The sequence below is a fragment of the Diceros bicornis genome, chromosome 23 (assembly GCF_020826845.1).
Source record: "Diceros bicornis minor isolate mBicDic1 chromosome 23, mDicBic1.mat.cur, whole genome shotgun sequence".
NCBI classification, from domain to species: Eukaryota; Metazoa; Chordata; class Mammalia; order Perissodactyla; family Rhinocerotidae; genus Diceros; species Diceros bicornis.
The window spans coordinates 57,490,633-57,510,820 of NC_080762.1; the positions used below are offsets into that span (position 1 = coordinate 57,490,633).

The window sequence follows — 20,188 nt, forward strand, 5'->3', positions numbered from 1 at the left end:
GCCCGGGGTCCTTCCACAGCTGCAGTGTCTCCAGGAAACCTCATTCCATTCCACGTTTTTAAACATCTCTGACCTCATCCTCACTCTGCAGACACACCGATGCAACTTTAAGAGCTTAGGTGCTAGCTCCCCAGCATCAGCACCTAAGGAGTATCTTAGACTCGATTCCTCTCAAAATTTCACTGTCATATGAGTTCCAAAATAGCATCAAATATGTCCAAAAAGGAGGAAAAATTTGCATACAATAAATAGTGGTGAACAAAGTAACCGATAAAACGTATACTTACATCCAATCATGGTTGCTTGATGGGGAAAATAAGAACACAGAACTGAGATCAGACAGTCTCAAGCTGGGGAGTGGAACGTGATGAGCTGAGAGCGTAGAACACAGGAACTGATCAACTCTAAGCATTTCCAGAAAGAAAGGCAGAAACTGTTGTTCCTAAAAGCTGAAAGACACCCACTAGAAGAATAGAAAAATCATGAGAAAGCCTAACAAATTAAAAATTAAATTAAATGGTAGACTCAACTTCCAATTTATCAATAATCACAATTGTGAATGGATGAAATTGCTCTATAAAAAGACTAAGGCTCTCAAGTTGAGTTGAAATATAGTCATAAAATAAAGGGATATAATATGGTTGAAAATGAGGAGATAAAGAAATAAGACTTTAAACGGACAAAAAGGGGTTTTCTGTGTTGATAACTGTCAGGAACACTTATGCACCTAACAATATGGTCTTGAAACATAAAGCAAAACTGGACAAACAAGAAGACACAGGCACCTCCAAGATCACAGGGAAACCTACCTTACCTCTCTTAGAAATCCACAGGTCATGGGGCGGCCCCATGGCTTAGCGGTTAAGTGCGCGTGCTCCGCTGCTGGCGGCCCAGGTTCGGATCCCGGGCGCGCACCGACACACCGCTTCTCCGGCCATGCTGAGGCCGTGTCCCACATGCAGCAACTAGAAGGATGTGCAGCTATGACATACAGCTATTTACTGGGGCTTTAGGGGAAAAATAAATAAATAAATAAATAAAAATTAAAAAAAAAAAAAAGAAATCCACAGGTCAAGTGATACAGTAAGTTAGGAAACAGATCTGCTGACGAACACAAAAAAGCTAGATCTGGCCTCAGCCTGAGGGACAACAACGTAAGCAACTAGCGGAGAGGATGCATTCTCCTCAAACCACAATGAAACAATCACCACAATGGACTGTGTGCTAAGCCACAATGAAATCTCTATATTGTCCACAAAGCAGAAATCTATAAGTGACCATATTACTGCACCTTCAAGCAATAAAAGTAAAAAATAATCACAAAATATTGGCTCCCCTCCCCCAACCTATCCACTTGAAAATCTGTCCACATTCTTCTAAATCTCTCAGGTTAAAGGGGGGATCCAGACAGACAGACAAACTCTTTAGAAATGAACAGCAAGGAGAGCAGCATGAGGCAAATCCATGGCGTGGGGACAAAGGGACAGACGAAGGGACACAGCCTCCACTGCAGGTATCAGGGAATATCACCTGTACATGAAGAAGCTGAGCACTTCCCTCCAGGAGCCAGAACAACACCACAATAAAACCAAAGACAGAAGAACGAAGCGAGGATTCACGAGGCAGGAACAACAACGTAGACCTGAGCAATGGAGTCAAGGGCTGGCTGTCTGGAAAGACCTGTAACAGTGAGAAACCTTCACAGTCTGACCAAGAGGAACAGACAAAGGCACCAAACTGTACCATCAGGTACGACAAACTACAGAAACAGCTTTAACGTGATAGGAGAACAAAGCAGATAACTTTGACCAGGACATCAGCGGTCCTCAGCTGGAGCTGTCCTTCCCCCAGGATGCATCTGGAAACACACGGGATGGGTTTTGTTTCTTGCTTTGTGTTGTCCTAATGGTTGTTGCCCTGGGGGTCCAGGAGGTCCTGAACAGCATGTCACATAGAGCCATTTCCCACCTGAAGTGTTACTGACATCTGGAAAGACAAGCACTGATCCAGATTAAATGAACAATGTGGCTGAGCGGCCCAGTGGCGTAGGGGTTAAGTGCACGCACTCTGCTGTGGTGGCCTGGGGTTCGGATCCCGGGCGCGCACCGATGCACTGCTTATCAAGCTATGCTGTGGTGGCGTCCCATATAAAGTGGAGGAAGATGGGCATGGATGTTAGCCCAGGGCCAGTCTTCCTCAGCAAAAAGAGGAGGATTGACAGATGTTAGCAAAAAAACAAAGAAACAAACAAACAAATGAATAAATAAATAAACAATATGGTAGGGAAATGTTTTCCATGGAAGTATAACAGGCAAAAGATGGTACCCTCAGTATGTAAGGAATATCGAGAAACCACTGTTTACAACTACTAAACTGTAAAAGAGCGGGAAAATCAGAAACATAGCCAATAAATACAGCAAAAATATATCCAACCTATTTGTACAGGTGGAGAAATATGTATGTAAAGCACAGGAAACAGTCTAGGAGATGACACACCAAATTTTACCATGGACAAGGACAAAAGTTGGGAGATAGGTGAGAAATAGGAGTTTTTACACTTCTTAGTTTATATATTTCTGTAGTTTTAATTTTTACAAAAGTGAACGTATTGTACTCAAACAGATGTTTAAAATTTTAAAGAAATTATTAAAATATTCAAAATGACTTCAATTCAAGGATATTCATTAAAACATGAATAGGAGGAGTGACGTCAGCAACACGGCGGAGTGAGCTTTCCCGTAAACTCTTCCCCCGATAAGATACAACAAAAGGAACAACCACAGACCAACAACAGAATCCTAGACAGTGAAAAGCAAGATCAGAAAGATCCACACTGCTGCACATCTGAGAGAGGAATGTGCTAGGCCCCTGGAGGAAGTGAGGAGAGGTAAGGAGAACTCCTCTCCCTCCCCATCAGATCAGCAATTCCGGTCCACATGGCTCCCAGTGAGGGGGTAGGGGCGGCCCTCTGCGGGGAAACCATAGCCCTTCCGGCTCTCTCCGCCAGTGGGAAACTCCCACACAGAGCACTCAGAACTGCTACGGGGTACCATCAACATCTGAGCACCCCAGGAGAGCGGATACCGAGGGGCGAATGAGAAGCCCCTCATGCCACGGACCCAGCGGGCAAAAGAGAGAGCACCCCCTCCGCCCGCAAGCTGGACCCTGCGGATCGCAGCGAACAGCTAGGGCAGAGTGCAGGGGGCACAGATTACACAGACCTTTACCCCCACACAGTGGCGGCGGGTGGAAATTGCAACCAGATATTTCCAGGATGAGGAAAAGCAAAGCCAATACAGGAACCACAATGCAAAGGTACATAAAATCACCAGACCAGAAGGAAAATGACAAGCACCCAGAAACCAATGCTGAAGACACAGAAATCCATAACCTAAATGACAGAAATTTCAAAAAAACTCAATGAAATACAAGACAGCACAAATAATTCAATGAGATTAGGAGTTTCTTCACATAAGAGATTGAAATCATAAAGAAAAACCAATCACTGCTGATGGAGATGAAGAACACAATGGAGGAGATAAAGGAGAACCTGGAATCTTTAAAGAACAGAGCTGACAACATGGAGAAAAGAATTAGCATTATAGAGAATAGGAATACAGATATGCTCCAGATGGAAGAGGAGAAAGAACTAAGACTAAAAAGAAATGAAGAAAGTCTCTGAGGAATATCTGACTCTATTAGAAAATGTAACATAAGAATTATAGGTATTCCTGAGGGAGAAGAGAGCGAAAGAGGAACAGAGAGTCTATCCAAGGAAATAATAGGTGAGAATTTCCCAAATCTGGGGAAGGAGCAGGAAATATCAGTAAGCGAAGCCAACAGATTACCTAAATACGTCAACAGGCAAAGGCCCACTCCACGACATCTAGTAGTAAGGCTAGCCAGAGTCGATGACAAAGAAACAATATTAAAGGCAGCTAGACAAAAACAAAAGATAACGTACAAAGGAACTCCCATCAGGCTCTCAGCGGATTTCTCAACAGAAACTTTACAGGCCAGGAGAGACTGGAGTGATATATTCAAAATACTGAAAAACAAAACCTTTCAGCCAAGAATACTCTTATCCAGCAAAAATATCCTTCAAATATGATGGAGAAATAGTAACTTTCCCAGATAAACAAAAGCTAAGGGAGTTCATGGCCACGAGACCCCCCACTACAAGAAATACTCAAGAAGGCCCTCAGGCCTGAAAAAAAGAAGAGAAAGGGAATACAAAGCTAGGAGCAAGGAGAAAAATAGGTAGACAAACTCAGAAAAATAGTAGATCTTTACCGGAATAGGTTAGCAACCACTTAAATACCAAAATCAAAGATCAAAGGAAGGAATTCACCAAAAATAAATTTAACCTTATCACTGTAAACACACACCCACAACACAAGATAGAATAAGGTATAACAAGAACGACTTAGAAGGCAAAGAGGAAAGTGATTGAATTGACTTAGTATAAGGAAATCCACTATCAGATAATGGACTATCTCATACACAAGATTTTTTATACAAACCTCAAGGTAAACACTAAACAAATAATCAACACAAAATCACATATGATAAACAATGAGAACACTAGAAGAGTCATAAGACAGAAGAACCAAACTGAATTGGCATTCCGAAACAAATGGGACAAGAAACAAAGGAAATGCAAAAGAACCAGAAAATAAGTGACAAAACAGCAACATTAAGCCCTCATATATCAATAATTACCCTAAATGTAAATAGATTGAACTCTCCAATCAAAAGATACAGAGTGGCAGGATGGTTTAAAAAGCAAGACTCAACAATATGCTGCCTCCAGGAAACACATCTCAGCTCTAAAGACAAGCACAGGCTCAGAGTGAAAAGATGGAAGACAATACTCCAAGCTAATGACAAACAAACGAAAGCAGGTGTTGCCATACTCATATCAGAGAAAGTAGACTTCAAGATAAAACAGGTTAAAAAAGACAAAGCAGGGAAATATATAATGATAAAAGGGACACTCCACCAAGAAGACATATCACTTATAAATATATATGCACCCAACATAGGAGCACCAATGTACATAAAGCAACTATTAACAAACCTAAAAGGAGACATTAACAACAACACAACAATAGGAGGGGATCTTAATACCCCACTTACATCAATAGATAGATCATCCAGACAAAAAGTCAATAAAGAAATAGTAGACTTAAATGAAAAACTGGATGAGATGGACCTAGTAGACATATACAGAGCACTCCATCCAAAAACAGCTGACTACACATTCTACTCAAGCACGCATGGAACATTCTCAAGGATAGACCATATGTTGGGAAACAAAGCAAGCCTCAATAAATTTAAGAAGATTGAAATCATAACAAGCATCTTTTCAGACAATAATGCTATGAAACTGGAAATCAACCATGAAAAAAAAACTGGGAAAGTGACAAAAATGTGGAGATTAAACAACATGCTACTGAACAACCAATGGATCATTGATGAAATTAAAGGAGAAATCAAAAAATATCTGGAAACAAAGGAAAATGAAAATATGCCATACCAAACCATATGGGATGCAGCAAAAGCGGTCCTGAGAGGGAAACTCATAGCGATACAAGCCCACCTTAACAAACAAGAAAAAACCCAAATAAGCAGCCTTAAATTGAACTAGAAAAAGAACAAAGCCCAAAGCAGAAGGAGAGAAATAATAAAAATCAGAGCAGAAATAAATGAAATTGAGACCAAAAAAACAGTAGAAAGGATTAATGAAACAAAGAGTTGGTTCTTCGAGAAGATAAACAAAATCGACAAACCCTTAGCCAGGCTTACTAAGAAAAAAAGAGAAAAGGCTCAAGTAAATAAAATTAGAAATGAAAGAGGAGAAATTACAACGGATACCATGGAAATACAGAGGATTATAAGAGAATACTATGAGAAATTATACACCAACAAATTGGACAATCTAGAAGAAATGGATAAATTCTTAGACTTATACAACCTCCCAAAATTGAACCAAGAAGAAATGGAGAATCTGAATAGACCAATAACAAGTAAAGAGATTGAAATAGTAATCAAAAACCTCCCAAAAAGTAAAAGTCCAGGACCAGATGGCTTCTCCGGTGAATTTTACCAAACATTCAAAGAAGATTTAATACTCATCCTTCTCAAACTATTCCAAAAAATAGAGGAAGATGGAACACTTCCTAAATCATTCTATGAGGCCAACATCACCCTGATACCAAAACCAGACAAAGACAATACAAAGAAAGAAAATTACAGGCCAATATCGCTGATGAACATTGATGCAAAAATCCTCAACAAAATATTGGCAAACCGAATACAACAATACATTAAAAAGATCATACACCATGATCAAGTGAGATTTATACCAGGGACGCAGGGATGGTTCAACATCCGCACATCAACCAACGTGATACATCACATCAACAAAACAAAGAATAAAAACCACATGATCATCTCAATAGACGCAAAGAAGGCATTTGACAAGATACAACATCCATTTATGATAAAAACTCTCAATAAAATGGGAATAGAAGGAAAGTACCTCAACATAATAAAGGCCATATATGACAAACCCACAGCCAACATCATACTCAACGGGGAAAGACTGAAAGCCATTCCTCTGAGAACAGGAACGAGGCAGGGCTGCCCACTCTCACCACTCCTGTTCAACATAGTACTGGAGGTTTTGGCCAGAGCAATTAGGCAAGAAAAAGGAACAAAAGGAATCCAAATAGGTAACGAAGAAGTGAAACTCTCACTATTTGCAGATGACATGATTGTATATATAGAAAACCCTAAAGAATCTGTTGGAAAACTATTAGAAACAATCAACAACTACAGTAAAGTTGCAGGGTACAAAATCAATCTACAAAAATCAGTTGCATTTCTATATGCTAATAATGAACTAACAGAAAGAGAGCTCAAACAGATAATACCATTTACAATTGCATCAAAAAGAATAAGATACCTAGGAATAAATCTTACCAAGTAGGTGAAGGACCTATACAATGAGAACTACAAGACATTATTGAAAGAAATCCATGATGACATAAAGAAATGGAAAGATATCCCATGCACGTGGATTGGAAGAATAAACATAGTTAAAATGTCTATGTTACCTAAAGCAATCTACAGATTCAATGCAATCCCAATCAGAATCCCAATGACATTCTTCACGGAAATAGAAAAAAGAATACTAAAATTCATATGGGGCAACAAAAGACGCAAATAGCTAAAGCAATCCTAAGAAAAAAGAACAAAGCTGGAGGCATCACAATCCCTGACTTCAAAACATACTACAAAGCAATAGTAATCAAAACAGCATGGTACTGGTACAAAAACAGACACACAGATCAATGGAACAGAATTGAAAGCACAGAAATAAAACCACACATATATGGACAGCTAATTTTTGACAAAGGAGCTAAGAACATACAATGGAGAAAGGAAAGTCTCTTCAATAAATGGTGTTGGGAAAACTGGACAGCCACATGCAAAAGAATGAAAGTGGACCATCTGCTATCGCCATTCACAAAAATTAACTCAAAATGGATCAAAGACCTGAAGGTGAGACCTGAAACTATAAAACTCACAGCAGAAAATATAGGGAACACACTATTTGACATTGGTCATAGAGGAATCTTTTTGGATGACATGCCTACCCAGACTAGGGAAACTAAAGAAAGAATAAACAAGTGGGACTTTATCAGATTAAAGAGCTTCTACAAGACAAACGAAACCAGAATCAAGATGAACAGACAACCCACCAGCTGGGAGAGAATATTTGCAAAACATACATCTGACAAGGGGTTGATCTCCATAATATATAAAGAACTCACACAACTGAACACCAAAAAAACAAACAATCCAATCAAAACATGGGCAGAGGAAATGAACAGACACTTCTCCAAAGACGATATACATATGGCCAACAGGCACATGAAAAGATGTTCAACATCACTAATCATCAGGGAAATGCAAATCAAAACCACACTAAGGTATCACCTCACGCCCATTAGAATGGCTATAATCACCAAGACAAAATCAACAAATGTTGGAGAGGATGTGGAGAAACAGGAACCCTCATACACAGCTGGTGGGAATGCAAACTGGTGCAGCCTCTATGGAAAACGGTATGGAGATTCCTCAAAGAATTAAAAATAGAGGTGCCCTATGATCCAGCCATCCCACTACTGGGAATCTATCCAACGCACCTGAAATCAACAATCCAAAGAGGCTTATGCACCCCTATGTTCACTGCAGCATTATTCACCATAGCCCAGAAGTGGAAGCAACCTAAATGTCCCTCGACTGACTATTGGATCAAGAAGATGTGGTATATATATACAATGGAATACTACTCAGCCATAAAAAAAGACAAAACCATCCCATTTGCAACAACATGGATGGGCCTGGAGGGTATTATGTTAAGTGAAATAAGCCAGAAAGAGAAAGACAAACACTGTATGATCTCACTCATATGTGGAATATAAACCAACACACGGTTTACTGTGTTACCAGGGGCAATGGGGGTGGGGGGTGGGCACAAGGGGTGAAGGGAGACATATATATGGTGATGGACAAACAAAAATGTACAACCCCAAACTTCACAATGTTATAAACTATTAAAACACCAATAAAATACATTAATTAATTAAAAACATGAATGGAAAGAACCTCCCCATGACTTTAAGAGTCTCCCATAACTTTTCTAATAGTTTATTATGTCGATATTATTTCACATTTAGATCCTAACTCATTGGAATTTACATTTGTGTGAGAGATGCAACAGAAGCTGACTTTCTCCTGTTCAAGTGGAAAACCAACCATCCAGGCACCATTCATTGGGTAGGTCTGGCTTTCACAGCTGACCTGCAATGCCTCCTTTCCCACTTGCTAAACCCCGACAGCTACCGCAGCCTCTCGAGTGCCCTAGAGCGAGCGGGGTGAGCTCTGCAACCTGGGCTCCCTGTCTGCGAGGGGCGGCTACCAGCAGAGCCTTCTCCCAAGACAGCAGCAGGCATGCTGCACACAGAAGTGCTCAGGGGCCGTCTGCTGCAGAGCAGGAAACCCCTCATGATGAGCAGGCAGTGGGGGAGCCCCGAGCCCCGGGACTGACCTCGGCGGGGGGCACCAGGCTGCTAAGGCAGGGAGCCCCCTCCCTTCAGCTCGTCCAGCTCCTCCTGCAACATGTGCACCTGGCTGTCGGCGGCTGCCCCTCTTCAGCTCGCCGTTCTATCCACCTGCTCCCGCAGGCGGCACCCGTGCTCCTGTTCCCCCGGGAGCAGAAGCAGTAGGAGTGCAGCAAGTCGAGGAGATCTTGGGCGCCCAGTGCTGACAGGATGAGCCCGCTGAGGGACGTGGGGTCGGTGTCGCTGTGCTCGCCCTGCACAGCTTCTGCGGCTGGCTTCGGGGTGACGTCTGTTGGAGTGGAGGGGCTCTGGGAGGGTTTCTGAGGCATCATTGTGAATGATGAACTTGGGGGCTCTGGGCCAAGCCCTCGTCAGGCCTCAGGCTGGTCCCGCTGCAGCTGGGCTCCACGTCTCTCTTCAGCCTCCTTCGGTCGACAGGCTCTGGGGGACAGATGGCCTCTCTTGAAGGTACACTGAGGAGAACCTGTAAGAAGGAAACCAGCCAATAAATCTGCATGCCTCAGATCCTGGGGGTAAAGTCACCCACGGAAAGGCCACTCTTACCCAGCAGCCCCTCGCTGGGAAGAGGGGGTTTCATCGCCAGCATCTACAGCAGACGTGTTTGCATCTCCCTGGCTGCCTGATGCTGTGGAGGCCACACTGTCTCCTGGAGTTCCTTCCAGAGACTCTGCGCCCGCTCCCGATTGGCGGCTTCCTGGGCAGCCCTGGCTGCGGGTTCGCCCTGCAGAGGGGGTCGCTTCAACTTGCGGGACCCCAGCTAGGCCCTCAGGTTTTCCCTCAAGGACGACGATGAACCTGCAGCTCCTTTCCCATCTGCCTCACTCGCATGTTCCCTCGCAGGCCCCCGGCGGCCTTCCTGGTGTCCTTTCTCCTGGGGCGGCCAGGGCCTTCAGCCCCCTCTTCTCAGTCAGGTGGAAGATGGAGGGCACGGCCGCGGGTTTGAGCACATAATACTGATCCTCCAGCCTTTCCGAGAGCTTTTTTTGGTGAAATGTTCACTACAGATGAAAGAATGCTTAGTGGGGTCCAGTCATCCCTGTGAACAGCTTTTAACCACTGGACCACACATTTTGAGCTCTTTATGCAGAGCCTGCAAGGATAAATAAAAAAGTAATTAGAAAGAAAGAATTAAATGTCTCGCCCTAAAATGATCAACTATAAAAGCAAAACAAGTGTTTCTGCGGACACCCAAACCTGTAGCGACTTTGCCCATTAAACCTTTAGTAAAGATTTAAGGAATCTTTAGTAAAGATTAAGGCACCTTCTGCTTGCAAGTTATTACTGGAATAGAAAGATGAAAGACCCACTGTCTACTTTAAGGAGCTCACCGTCTGTAGGGCAGAGAAGGAAGGGGAGGACCTCCTCCCAGGCTGTGGTAAGTGCCCTGTAGGGACACAGATGCTCGGGCAGATAGCACAGGATGGCATCAAGACAACAGGAAAGGCTTCAGGAAGCCCCGGACATAGTTCCTAGAAGCTCATGGCTGCCCAACCCTCCTGCTGTCCCTGGGATGCAGGACTTGGGGTGCTAAAACAGAGAGGGTTGGTCCCCCTATTTCAAAGCCAGGCCAGGTGTCGGCCAGCAGAGCCTCCCAGGCACTCAGCAGGGCGCCTGGCCCCAGCTCTGTGCAAGCAGCTGAGGATGCAAGACCGCCGCCAAGAGGAGGTCAGCCCCAAGAGCTGCAGTTCCGTGTTCCTCCTGTCCTTCCACTACCAGGAGGAAAGCTGCTCCCTGTACAAAGCAAGCAGCCCCTGCAAGACACCGACTAAGGCACTTCATCATCTCTTCTCCTCATTAAGGTAAAATCTCTATTTAGACCAAACTGTGCACATGGGCGGGGGCGCGGGGGTGGAGGGGGTCTCTCCCGAGGGCTGTCTGCTCCACCTGAGGTCATCTAGCCCCTTGAGGCCGCTGTGGACCAGACCAGATGAATACTAGGTCCTCAGGGAGTTTCAAGCAACATGACCTTCTAACCTTTCTCAATGCTTTGTGACTAGTTACCAAAGGACCCCCACCTCCTTTGCCCCCAGACCACGTTAGACCACAACAAGTGCCAAGAGCAGCCTTCTCTGCAGTGCTTTGCCTCATTCTCAAAAACAGTAACAAAACTTTTGGGACACAGGCTCTGAAGGAAACCGTCAAGAAAGCATGGTGGCTGACCTCTGAGACCAGCTCATGTTACTAGTTCTTTGGATAGATTGTAACAACTTCCGACTTAGAACAAACCACTGTAAACTTTCAATAAGATTACAGACAACAAGTGCCATTCAGGTCTTTCAAACTTCAATAACAACCTGCAACACGAAACAAAAGGATCTGCCAGGAGGTTTTCAAAGTAGAATGTCTTCAGTGCACTGTTCTGGGACGTCCAGTGTGGAGTCCAAAGGACTCACTGAACTGGCTGAATTCCAGAAGCCCTCCTGAAGGGAGCCAGGCCAGGGGGAAGGCAAACCCCTCACCCCACTGTGGGAGCCCAAGGAAGACGGTGGAGAGAGAAGCCCCTTCCCTGAGCCCCCAGGGTAAGTCTCCCTGTGAGGAGTGGGCTGCGCCCGGCTCTACCCAGGATGCTGTCAGATGCCCAGTCTGCAGGGTCAGCCTCCCAGTAAGGAGTGGGCCACACCCTCCTCCACCCAGGATGCTGTCAGATGCTGAGTCCGAATCCGCACGGTCAGCCTCCCCGCGAGGAGTGGGCTGCGCCCTGCTCCGCTCAGGATGCTGTCACATGCAGAGTCCGAGTCCACAGGGTCAGCCTGGCCCGCAGGGTCAGCCTTCCTGTGAGGAGTGGGCCGTGCCCTCCTCCACCCAGGATGCTGTCACATGCAGAGTCCCAGTCCACAGGGTCAGCCTGGCCAGCAGGGTCAGCCTCCCCGCAAGGAGTGGGCTGCGCCCTGCTCCGCCCAGGATGCTGTCAGATGCCTCTCCAGGACTCACCTCCAGCACAGAGCCACCTTTCCCTGCACTGCCAGGACCCTTCTAACAACAGAGCTTCTGGGAGGCACGTCCATCAAAGAGGTACAAGCTGCATTTGCTCAGCTGCATTCCTGATCGCAGAGATCAAGGCAGGCTCCATGCCATCAGAAGAGCAGAAAAGTCACAGCAAATGCAAAAAGATAGTGACCTAAGGAAGAGCGTTTCCAGAACACCCTGTTTCTCGACATTGTTGGCCTCAGCCCGAATCAGTGGAGACCAGGGTGGCCGTGGGGTGGGGGTGAGAGGGTGGTGGAGGCCATAAAGTGGGCGCCAGTGGCCGTGGTGGCCCCAGGCGCCCGGACTAGAGACGGTGGCACAGACAAAGCCACACAGCGCCCGGAGCTGACTCACCCGCTGGACCGGCCGAGGACAAAGTGCCGCACGCCTCGGGCTGGACCGCGCGGGGGTGCTGACCGGGCGGCAGCGCCGGTTACCTGTGGAAGGAGATGGCGGTTTCTCCTGCTGCCCGGCGATGGGAGCAGTTCGCGGCCGCGCAGCGATCACCATCCCGGGCCTCAGGCTATCGCGCCGCCATGCTCCGGCCCCTTCCTCGCCACCCCACAGCGGGACCGCCACAAGGGTAAGGGTTCGCAGCGACACTCTGCGACGTGGAGCTGATCCCCGCGGCCTGCAGGACGGCAAGATGGCGGCGCGCGCCTGCCCGTCAGCCGTAAAGCAAGATGGCTGCGCCCATGAGCCTAGGCAAACTGCCAGCCGACGCGCCCGCCCAGGGTCGCGCTGCCCAAACGCGTCTGTTCCGCTGCCCCGATGGGTCGCTGCTGTGGTGTTCCGAGCGAACGACCCAGACCGCGGGGGAGCTGACTGTGCGGGCAGGCCCTCTGCGCAGGGACCTGCCGTACGCCAAGATGGCGACCCACGCACTTCTGCCTGCACTTCCGGCCTGGCCCATGTTGCTCGGCCGGATTGGCCCCAGCGGCTGCCCGTCGCGTGGCGCTCATTCTCCGGGGCAGCAGAAAGAAGAACGCGGGTGAGGGCGTGCCTGGGCGGGGCGGCCTGGGAGGCTGCGCTCGCCTGGGCCCTCGGCCGCCAGGACTGGCCGGCGCGGTTTGCGGCGGGGCCGCGGGGCGGAGCATGGTCCTCGAGCGGAGCGGGTGGCGGCGCCTGTGGTGAGACCGGCGCCTCTGACAGCCCGCTCCCTGCGGGTCTGGACGCTCTTCCACTCCGCCCGCTGCGCTCGGGCGCCGGCCTGACAGGCCAAGGCCGCTGGGGCGTGTGGGAGCGGGGGCAGCGGGGCATTGGGGAGGGGAGGGGAGGGAAGGGGTGCGCTGGCGGAGCTGGGACGCCGGCTGCTGGGGCGGGGGCAGCGGGGCGTTGGGGTGGGGAGGGGAGGGGGGTGCGCTGGCGGGGGTGGGGCGCCGGCCTGACAGGCCAAGACCGCTCGGGCGTGGGGGGCGGCGGGGGTCAGCGAGGCGTTGGGGAGGGGAGCGGAGGGGAGGGGGTGCGCCGGCGGGGCTGGGGCGTCGGCCTGACAGGCGAAGGCCGCTGGAGCGTGGGCGGGGAGGCGGGGGCAGCGGGGCGTTGGGGAGGGGAGGGGAGGGGGTGCGCCGGCGGGGCCGGGGCGCTGGCCACTGGGGCGGGGGGCAGCGGGGCGTTGGGGAGTCTGTGGCTCTTTTCCACCAGAGGAGAGCAGAGAATGGCCGCCTGGAATCCTTCGTATGAAGTCCCTGTGCCCCTCCCAGGCTCTCTTCTGGCACAGACATCCTATGGGAAGGCCTTGGAGTGGAGGTTCCTCTCTGCAATCTTTCTTGGGTGTTCTGGCCTGTTAGCACTGCCCCTCCCTGGGTTTGTCACCTTGAAAAGATTTACTCACTTAGTGGAGCCTCAGGTTTTCAAAAGTTAAAGTTTATGTAATCAGTGGCCTTGAAAAGCAGTATAAAATATTTCCAAAGAGGCAAGAAATAGGTACTTCAGAAAAAAATAAAAGATTCTAATATTAAATGTTACATTGAATGTGTTAAAAATTCTTGTTTCCCCCTTGAGCGTGTGTAGTCCTGTTCTGAGGTCAGTTCTTTTCTTTGGGATTGGGTGTTCCAAATAGAATTCCAGGGCTTACATTTGAACAGCAAATGTGTTAAGTATGATTAATTGTTTATAAAACAGTGTCTTGCTGTGGAAATAACAATTAATATTATTTTCTGAAAGTAATAAATACATGTGGCTTTTCTCATTGTACCAGAAAAATGCTTTCTTCCCTGCTTTCCACATAAACTGTGGGTTTGTGTGACTTTGCTGGATTCTTCAAACACTGGGTTGTGTCATTTACAAGATCACTGTGGTCCAAAGCTACGTGACTGGGAGCAGAAGCCTGGGGTCAGGGTCTGTAAGCTAAGCCCCCCTTGAGCCTGCACAGGGAAGTACTTGAGGGCCCACACGTTCTTCCTGGGTGTCCTCCCTGGTCATACCCACTGCAGAAGGAGCCTTTCTGCTGAGAGAAGCTGCAGAGCCCTGGAAAGCTGGGAAGGCACCTGCACAGGGGGAGGGAGTTGCTGCCCTTCCTGAGGTTGTTCCTGTGCTCCCCTTGGGCCTGTGTCTACACGTAGGGTGGAGTTTTGCACCCACAGTGCAGATGCCTGCAGAGGGTAATTTATGCACATTGGGAAAGTCTGTGAAATCAGGAGTTCTGTGTCTGGATTAGGGTTTATGAATTTAGGGTTCATTTGGGTCACAACCTTAAACTGCATCCTGCCGAGAGTCTTCTCACTTGTGAGAGTGGAACCTGAGAGAGGGAGCCCTTCTCTTCCTCCCCCGGCAGAGGAGGGTGTGTGAGCTCCCAGAGTCCATTCCTGTGGCTGCTCAGGTGTCCCCACCCTCCTGCACCAGGAACTGACCCACTCAGGGCTTCTGTCCCCACCAGGAGAGTTTAGAATGTGTTTAACTTTCTGAATGTGGCTTTCCTTCTGTCCCTGGGAAGCAGGCTGCTTATCTGTGCTGATTCCAATATTTGTGTTTCTTTGCTTTGGATTCCTGTATCGATTGAACAGTGCAGCCCTGTGCCTCTGGTTTCCCTTAGCGCCTTGTAATTTTATTTCCTGTATAACAAATAACATTTCGAGTTTCTTGGGCTTAAAAATGTGAATTAATGGAGAGATCTAATGTCAGTAAGGCAAGAAAATTGTGGAACTAAACAGAATTTTTGTCCCTTTTAGGCAAGAGACTCTCAAGATGTGAAATGAATGTGTTGAAGTTTTCAGGTGCAGTTTTCGTCTTTACATCAGTGTTTGCGTGTGCATGTCCCTAGAGAACACAGATTTAAAAAGCTAAAGCAATGGAATTTCTACTTTAATTGATGTGAAGAAAACTAATCAAACTATTCCTACTATGTTTAAGGAGCTAAACCCAAACCCCTGTTGCGTTATAATATGCCACTGATTCCTGAAAATACTGCCTGTGTGAGATACAGTGAAAGGACAAACTAGGATGCACCTTGCCCTTTTAGTTAGCAAGCGATATGAAAATTTCATTTCCTCTGGTTTACTCTTTTGTAACCGTTAGTGTGCTAAAGGAATTAAATCTTAGAATGGTTTCCTATGTACAAAAGTTAAAATTAAAGAAAAACATGGTATGTGTAAATTTCTGTTTATATTAGATAAACCTGTAAGATAGAAAAGTCTAACTTCAGAAGAGTCACTGCCAACACTTCTGGGTCCCCTCCAGCGCTGTTACTCCAGCCACCCCCAGTACACAGTTCTGATCATTCTTGAGCTTCCTGTTGGTGTTTCTTTATATAAAAACAAGCCATTGAGAATGCATATTTTTGTACGCATGTTAGTCCTTGTAATGAGCGGTCAGACTCCACACGTTTTGATGTATGCTGACAGCTTACGCCTCTCCTCTACCTCTTCCCCTCGTGTCCACACCTGGACAAGCTGAGGAGAAAGTCCAGAGGCTCCCTTCTCTGGCATTGGCTTTGGATCCAAGCACACAATCCCCTGTCTGTGTGCAGAACTCTTGCCCTGGTCTCACCCCTGGCAAAGATTTCTTGCTTTGACCAAACTTTAGTCAGGCTCCTGAACCTTCTTGTAGGCCTGTCTGTGCACTTACTTATAAAATCCAGTTTTAGCAAGAACCTTGCTAAGTCACTTTAACCAGAACCCACACCTGTATGTCTGATCGCCCTCGCCATCTGTTCAGGCTCCTCCTCTTCCTCCACCATCCCTCAGGTGGTGTCTGATCACTCTGGCCTGTGTTCAGTAAGAATCCTGTTAGGTCAGGTTAGCCAGTAACCCAACACTTGTTTTTTCTCTTAGTAATTTTCCATCCCCTGACCCCCACCATGCTGCCTGGCCATGAATTCCCACTCGCCCGTGCTGCATTCAGAGTCGAGCCCAATCTTGTTTCTCCTCCACTGTAAATCCCATCACGGTGGTCTCTACGTATCACAGTGGTTCTGAATAAAATATGCCTTACCATCTTTGACAAGTGTCATTGAATATTTTTCTTTAAAACCCCCAACCACAATAAAAACCCAGACCAGGCTCCTTTCCTTGCTCCCTCAAGCCATTTCAGAGCTGCTTGAGAGTCTGGACCTGCTCTCCTCGGAGACCTCTATTATGTGAGTCATAAGACTTTTCCTAACTTCTGTGTGTGTGTGGAGGGGGGCACACACCAGCATCAGTCTCTACATGGGAACCACAGCACTTGCCAGTGAGCAGTCATATTTTGAAAGGAAGCTCTTTCTCTGAGTGGTAGGTCTCAACAGTGGGCTCAAAGTATTCAGTGAACCATGTTATAAACAGATGTCCTGTCATCCAGGCTTTGTTGTTCCATTTGAGCATTGACTTTAACTTAAAGTCACCAGATGCATCACGCCTAACAGGAGAGTAAGCCTGTAGAAAGGCCCGGGCTGGGGTGGGGGGGTGGATTGGAGGGGGAGGGGAGAGAACAGGATCAGTTAGAGGAACCAGAGGTCAGAGTGTGAGACAGCAGCTGGAGAAGGGGCCAGAGCAGTTGGTAACAGCACAGCAGCCAGGTCAAGGCCCTGTGCACCATGTCTGGGAGTCAGGACCTTCTCCTAATTGCAGTCAGTGGGGGAGCCCCACTTCTGGTTGGATCCCTGGGGGACAAGAAGGCAGTGTCTTACCACGTCTGTCTGTCCACAGCTCCCAGACCCTGGCCAGGGAGCACGAAGCACTGATGCAGAAGTACCTGCACCTGCTGCACATCGTGGAGCCGAGAAGACAGTGGCCAAGCAGCTACGGCAGCAGATCGAGGATGGGGAGATCAACATCAAGCGGCTGAAGGCAGAGGTGACTGCTGGCTAGGGGTGCAGAGGAGGCTGGCCAGGAGGCCCAAGGCACAGGCCCAACACCTCACACTCCAGGCTCCTGCAGGATCAGGGGGCACATGACAGGCAGGGGGACCAGCTTCCAGTCACAGCTAGGCCAGCCTCCAAACTTAAAGTTAGTGATGCTGGCAGAGTGGGAAGGGCCTTAGTCAGATCTGAGTTCAGATCCTATCTCTGCCACTTGACAGTTGCAACCTGGAGTACGTCCCCCCATCCTCTGTGCCTCCATTCCTTCATCTATAAAACAGCCTTTCTCTACTTGCCTGACAAGAGTGTGAGGATTGAGTGAGGTTATTTATGGGCGAGCTTTTAGTTACTCTGCTGATGATCACATTGACTAAGCATTCCCACATTATCAGCTGAAGTGTCCGAGGACACAGGGTCCTGGTAGGTCATCATAGTGTGGGCTCCTGGTTCAGTTCCAAGCAGTCGTTCCCTCTGCCTGTTGTAAGAGCTCCTACAGGGGCTCACTGGACATCAGTCTGGAGGCCACACTGTTGTTAGGTTAAGCCTTCTATAACTTCACTAGTCAAAATGTGGTCCATGAAGCAAGAGCATGTTAGAAATGCAGAATCTCAGGCCCTGCCCAGACCTCCAGAATCAGAATCTGCACTTTCAGAACATCCCAGTCTATTGCCATTTACATTAAAGCTTGGGAGGCGCTGGCTCTCTGTCCCTTAGACGCCCCTCACCAGCTGTCCACCCCAGCGCCGAATGATGTGATTGCCTCTCCCCCCTCATCTCACCATGCTCACCAGGTGCTCAGAGCCATTTGGCCATGTCACACGAGGACCGTGGACGCTGAGCTGAGGACGGGAAAATGGAAACAGATTCTAACCAGGTTCAGCTGCATGATTTGTAGGGCCTGAGGCAAGGGAAAAATGCAAGGCCCTGGGTGGAGTCGGGGAAGTCGACCTCCCCTTCTCACAGCCCACCAACCCACCATGGCAGACAGGTGACCCCCCCAATATCAATCTCCAACCTCCTCTAACCTCTGTGCCAGGATACACTTGGTACCTAGATGAGGGGTGGGCAAGATGCCCATGCTGAGTCACCCACCTAGTGCCCAGGTATTGTCTCCTCCCCCTGCTCTGAGACAGCATTGGGTGTGCACTGCACCCACCCTTTCTTCACCTACCCCGAGGCCCCTGCAGAGGGTGGAGGGTGACTCACAGTGGGATGTGAGTCTTCCTGGCTGACTCAACCCATTTGCTCCCAGACAGAGGGTAGAGGAGGTCATGGGTTCTGGGGTGCCAGCATGTGGGGAGCGAGCAGCTGAGAAACAATCCCAGGGAGGCAGCAGGAGGCAGGAACACATGAGGGCTGAGTCCCACTCCCCTGGGGCGTGCTCAATTGTTCCATCAGATGTTACTCCTGAAACACAAATTCAAAGAGAAATGGTTAAGAACTTCAAGGTGGCAACCGCAGAACTTGAAGCCCCAAGCATGGGGCCTTCTGAGCATAGGACCCCATCACACGCCCTTGAAGCCAGCTCTGCCTGGAATGTTCAAAGATCTGAAATTGCCAATTCCACCTTATGGTGCCGCTGCCAAGCTCTGAACTATGGTCACATTAGCTTGGAACTTGAGGTTGAACAAAAGTTTCAGATTCCACACACCTCTTCTACCCTGCACCAGGCTCTGTCAGACATGCTTCCTTAATCAGTCCCCACAACCATCCTCATAGGATGGAACGAGGAAGCAGGCTCAGAGAACTCAAGTCACCTGCCCAAGCTCACACAGCTGGGAGGTGGCAGAGGCAGGACTAGTACCCAGGTCTGTGTGTCTACTTGCCAGTCTTCTCACTCTACTTGTAGCCTCTTCCCACATGGCTCCTGGGATGGGGGCTTGTCCCGTGTCTAAACCATCTGGTTCATTCTGAGATCTAGCCTAGCCCTACACATATCCCTGAAACCAAGCTGAGTCCTTGCTAGGGACCAGGGAATAGGTCTAGGGACCAGTATCAAGTTAGTGGCTTCATGATCAAGGGTGTTATTCTCTCACTCACTTGTTCACTAACTGCCTAAGATCAGCTGACCACTGCCTAATCCTGTTCCCCAGGCTCACATTCCCTCATCACTCGGGGCTCCAGCCAGTGATCCCTGGTCATGGGCTGAGCACCTCTTGGCCTTTGCACATGCTGGGGCTTCTGTTTGGAGTGCCCCTGCCATCCGTATGCTTCCCTGCCTGGTGGAATCCTACCAAGCTCGAATGCCTCCTCCTGGGGACTCTCATCCCAGAATGTGCTCCATGCCCCCTGCTCCAACGGCTTTCCCACTCTAAGCATGCCACATCAAAGCCAGCTCCTTGGGTTTCTGTACCCCACCAGGCATGGTGGGACCTCCATGAAGGCAGAGTCATTTATCACTCTGTCCCTTCTGCCTCGCACATAGTAGGTACTCTGTAAGGGCTTGATGAATGAATGGACATCAGGCTCTGTGGTAGACAGTAAAGAGATGGAAGTTTCTACCCTTAAGGTCTGATTGTAGTAGAGTGTGCTTGGTGACATATTAGAGCTTGCGGTGTGAATCCAGGTAGATAATGAGTCATTTTATGGCCAAAGAGGGTATGGGTTCATGTCGCATATGGCCTTGAAAGATTTTGGGGGTTGGTAGGCCAGAGAAGGGGTGGGTGCAAAGGGCAGGGCCCTCTCTGGTGCTGGGGAGCACAAAACTGGTCAGTTTTGACTGAAAGTGTGTGTGTGCATGTGTGTGTGTCAGTGTGGCAGCAGAGGCCTGTTTGGTGGGAATTTGGAGCAA

The 20,188-nt window shown here is 48.2% G+C and overlaps 1 protein-coding gene across 1 annotated transcript in view; it reads right to left on the reverse strand.

Annotated features, from left to right (window-relative positions):
- Positions 1–9,199, reverse strand: part of LOC131420599 (ral guanine nucleotide dissociation stimulator-like) — a 33,994-nt gene extending 24,795 nt beyond the window's left edge. The window contains exon 1 of the mRNA XM_058566782.1: positions 9,122–9,199. The gene's annotated coding sequence lies outside the window, so the exon portion shown is untranslated. The remainder of the gene's footprint in view (positions 1–9,121) is intronic.
- Positions 9,200–20,188: the final 10,989 nt, after the last annotated feature.